The following is a 5,102-nucleotide window of genomic DNA, read 5'->3' as shown; positions in this document are numbered from 1 at the left end:
ACAGTGTATGGCCAGTTTGGATTTATAAATTATCATGTTTGATCCTCATTTATTCCTATTTTTGTGGTAAGATGTTCATAATGTTTATTGAGTTTTAATGTACATGATGTATGGATAAAGAAATTGCACATTTATAAATATTTATGCATTATATGAATTCAGCTACTTGTGGTTTATTCAACAAACAAATCAAGTGTAGTTTAATGCAAGGTATGAACTGGGAGAGCAAATAAAAGGAACTGGAATAGCGACAACTCCAAATGCCATGTATACTGACATGAAAAGTTAGAGTGAAATTGTACTTTTCCAGATGCACTGTATAAATCTTGAAGTCCTATTTAACATGATGGGACTTATTCTTAAGCCAACAGGCAAAATATGACTAGACCTTTAACTTGCCCTGCCTTTTAGCCTTTTATGATGTTCACAATGCTTATGATCTGTCAAGTTGTTGCTTAGCAACATTTACGAACAAGTACAGGGTATGCTTTCCCCTTTCCTTCCTCTGCAGGATTTTGTAGGCCAGTCCACAAGAGGCTATTGGCAGGAGTGTGGAAAGAGGTGTCAAAAGTTGTGTGAAATTATTACTGACTGAACAGAAACTTTTCATGGCCAGGTATCTCTTTTTGGCACCCAGGTTGCCTGTGCCATTCAGCCCTCTTTCTCCTGAAAGTTTTGAAGAGATCAAATGTCTTGCAGGCAAAACCTGGACGCAACACACCCAGGAATATGAGAGCGGCTCCACCTCCTATGCTGCTGCTTTTGGAAATAAAAGATTGGATGGTTCTACATGAGGTTGGGTCACCCCCTCCTCTCCTACCAGAGTACACAAACCTCATCCACCAGAGTAAGTTAGCTAATATTAGGAAGCAAACAGGTCTCTGTGTATATTGGGGTATATGTGTGAGAGAGATCAGTCTAAAAGTAGGAACTGATTACTGTTACTGAAACCACTCAGAATCATTGGGAGTCAGGTGGCACAGTCAGACAGATGTTTAGAATGGATTTGGCATTTTTATCCACCTATTGAATAATTTCCAAAGACCTGGGTAGGCAGATGTTGTTTGATGGTATTTGATGGTGCTATCTCCAGGTACTGCCATGTCTGTTGTCTGGACTTTTTTTTATCTTTCTTATTGACAGTTGTATGTTAAGTGGCAGATGCTTGTCTATTTGAAATGTTATATTGCATTGCATTGCATTATTATATTATAAATGTATCTACCCAACAGTAGGTATGGACAAGTTCACTGCACTTATCTGGGAAGACCTTAATCTTATATCCTGCCTTTCCTACAAAAGTAGTACACAGCTTAGATAATGGGATTTTCAATCGTTGGCTGTACTGAGATAACAAATATTTTGACTTCACACTGTTTGAAGCTGACATTGAAGAAATACTGTTTTTATATAAAACATTCAACTCAAAAGTATTTCTTGTGCAAGACTCTTGATAGATGAGTGGCCTCCTGAAATTGTCCTCTGAACACTCAAGTTAATACAGTTTGTATCTTCCTTCCCAATGTAGTATCCTTCAAATATGTTGGACTTTAACAGTTCTCCTGCACATCTAGAGAACCCTTTTTCAAGAAACCTGCCTGCCTTTCAGCTGCCTTGGTGGATAGGCATTCATTCATTCACCTTACAATCTTTGTGTTTTAAGAATTCATGATCTGAGGCACGGCTTTATATATTCTTTCCTTCATTGATTCTATTCTTTCTGAATAGAATGGGGAACACATATCAGACTGGAGAAAATACTGTAAATGTAACAATGATAAAATATATCACTGGAAAGTTAGCTGTGTCAAGGGGACAGAAGGTGGGATGGGACAATTTTTGGAACTTGGTTCTCCTTATATACAATGCTCATGAATTTATGTTCCTTTCAAGGCTCTTCAATTTATGCATTCCCAAAGCTCTTTAAAAAAAAAAGGAACAAGCAAGTTATGGCTTATCCCTCCATGTTTTGAAACAATGAATTTCAGCTGTTAAAAGTCAAAAGTGTGTCTATCCTGTAAATAAGAAGACTGCTTATTTTTATTTCCGTTTTCATTAGCCAAAAGACCTGTGAATAATTTGATTTTGTAACCTAGCATTATAATTTAATCAAAGCCAAAGTAGATAGGATTACATAAATAACAGAACTATTTCTATGGAAATAAAGTCCCAAATAATTAGAATCTCAACAAAGGTGATTCTTTGCAAAATCCTGAACTTAAACAGCTGAATTCAGTTATTTTATAAATCCTAAGTTATCTTACCCACAAAAAGAAAAAAAACCCACAAATTACAGAAACAATACTTATATTGTCAGTGGAATTTCTAAAATAATTGCACCCAGAATGTCTAAAATAATCGCACCCTTTTGAGTTTCTTGGAACTCTTCATCTGTTTTTAAATTAAAATACTGTAAGCATAATTCTGCACGAGGCAGCGTCTCTTAAAGGAAACCAGACAGCATATATAAATTTTGGATGTGGTTTGTTCTCCAAGCTTGTTTCAATATAATTTCTGAATGTTTCGTTACCAAACTAGGTAACAGCAGCAGGATTTTCTTGTCCTATTCTCTTTACCTCATAAGCATCTTATGTGCCTGTGTGGTCAGTTGGTCGTGCGATTGGTTAAACAACATGACCAAAAATCCCTGATCTCAAACCACATTGATGATAAACAACACCAATTTGATTGGGAAGGAACAAAAATTATTGGGCATGCCAACACCTGCCATACACGTGAATTTATTGAGGCCTGGTATTCCACCAAAGGAGCAATTAACAAGCATAGTGATCTAGATTCAAATATCAATATGTAAGAAACCAGATCATTCGAAGTGCCAATCAACAAGAGAACCAATCAGCTGCTCAGAATTCAAATATAACTCCAAACAAACAACCAGTCGCACGACCAACTGACCACACTGGCACACAAGATGCTTATGAGCTAAAGAGAATAGGACAAGAAAATCCTGCTGATGATGTTACCTAGTTTAGTAACGAAACATTCAGAAATTATACTGAAACAAGCTTGGAGAACAAACCACAGCCAAAATCTAAAACCCGAGCTACAGGTATTTTCTATTATTTCAAAGCATGTATAAATCTCAACTACAAAATCAACTTCACCCAGGTAAATAGCAGTTCAGGTTTATGTGGTTTATTCAAAAAACCATAATTAACTTGTGGTTTAGCATGATGATGAATTAGCCTTTTCTTTTTTCAGAATTTGCTGAGGCTACAAAAGTTGTAGTCCAATACATCTAGAGCAGGGGTGTCAAACTGCCGGCCCATGGGCCAGTCGCATCATGTGGAGGCTGCACCCACCCCAGCTCTGGCAATGCAAAAAAAGTTGCGATACATCGCAACACGTCACGTGACGCGGCGAGTTTGACACCTGTGATCTAGAGAGTACCAGATGAAAAAAAAGTCAAATTAGAACATTTTTGTCTTTTCCATATTACTTGTTGCCCGGCAACAGTACAGTGACACTAATGGCTAATGCAGATACAGAAATCTATTGCTCTTTATTCTTGCCCTGCTATTGTCAGTAAATACAAGACAATCTTGATATGAGAGCAATGAAACGTCTCCTTTTGGTCCAGGCTGCCTCTGGTAATTTCCTCTTTCATTATTCATTATTCTTCCATATTATCTGTGGCCAAACTAAAATGTGAAGCTGAATGTGAGGAAAAATTATCACTCGGCAGCATTCTAGATGAACATGAACATATATACACAAAATCAAATTTTAAAGTAGCTTCTCAGCTGCTGTGTATATCATTTGAGTACTGGAAATAGTGTCATGTCAAGATAGTTTAATTACACCAGTTTTCTGGAACTAGGTATGGCTTTGGCATACCTGTTATGATTTTGCATTTAATGTTATGTATGTTAAAATACGTTCGTGGCTGCAGTTTTTGAGATTTTGATAAAAATTAACATAAGATTCTGGAAGCCTAGGAGTTGGCTGATGCTAGCTAGAACTTTCAACATTACTGTTGAGTGCCAATCTACACATTACACATATTTCACATAGTTTTATCACGTGTCTTTAATTGCTATAGACACAGATTCCAGACAACTGGAGAAGAATTACAGTATGAACAATGAAGCTTTAACTTTTAATTCTTAGTTTCAACTCTGAAAAGTATAACTATAAACTATAGCAAAAATGCATAAATACTAATAGTCTGGGATTTTTGAAACTTGTTAATTTAAGAAGCTACCATTTGACAGAAGCATGGCCACAGAGGAAAAAAAAGGCTAAATCAGGGAAGCAAAACTTTTGAGATGAATAATTTTAAAACCTTTTCTGAATTCTGTATGGGGTGCCTGTCAAGTGGGTGTGGCCAGAGGTTTGGGCCTGTCTGGGATGGTCTAAGGGCAAATCATCTACTTAAGCATGAAATCTAAGGCACCCATTTTGCCTTCCTTTCAAAATATAAAAAATTATCCTGATTTTTGTGTGGTTTTGAAACAGTATAATGAATATCAAAAAACCCAAAGAAATTATTTTGTTCATTAAAATCTTTCTACCTCCAAAACAAGCAGAAAAGGTTCATGCAGATATGATTTATTTAATTTTTTCCCCATACAAACACAATTGGCTGGATCTGTATAACATTCTCAGCCATATGCCATGGTTTACACACTAAAATGACTGGGTTCACTCAACCTGCTAGGACAACCCAAACAAATTTCATTACAGTGTATTGTGATGTATAAAGCAAGCCACTAAGTGTGCTCAGTGATTTGGGCCTATACTGAAAACTTCAGCCAAGATAAATAAGCCAATAAACTACCCACAGCTGTTTCTATCACATAGAACAGACATGTCCAAAGTCCGGCCCGCGGGCCATTTGCGGCCCGCGGCCCGGTTTAATCCGGCCCTCGAGCAGCCCTCCCTGCTCTATATAAATGCGGCCCTCCCACGGCCCTCCGGCAAGTCCCATGAAAGAGAGAGAGAGAGAGAGAGAGAGAGAGGCACTTGCACTTCTGTCTCTCTCTCTCTCTCTCTCTCTCTCATGGGACTTGCCCCCTCGCAGGGCTCCTCATTGGCCCTGCGCCCTGTTACCCCGCCCCCAGCCGCAAGCCACCATCCGC

The sequence above is a fragment of the Protobothrops mucrosquamatus genome, unplaced genomic scaffold (assembly GCF_001527695.2).
Source record: "Protobothrops mucrosquamatus isolate PMUCROS unplaced genomic scaffold, P.Mucros_1.0 scaffold259, whole genome shotgun sequence".
NCBI classification, from domain to species: domain Eukaryota; kingdom Metazoa; phylum Chordata; class Lepidosauria; order Squamata; family Viperidae; genus Protobothrops; species Protobothrops mucrosquamatus.
This window is presented reverse-complemented; position numbering follows the sequence as displayed.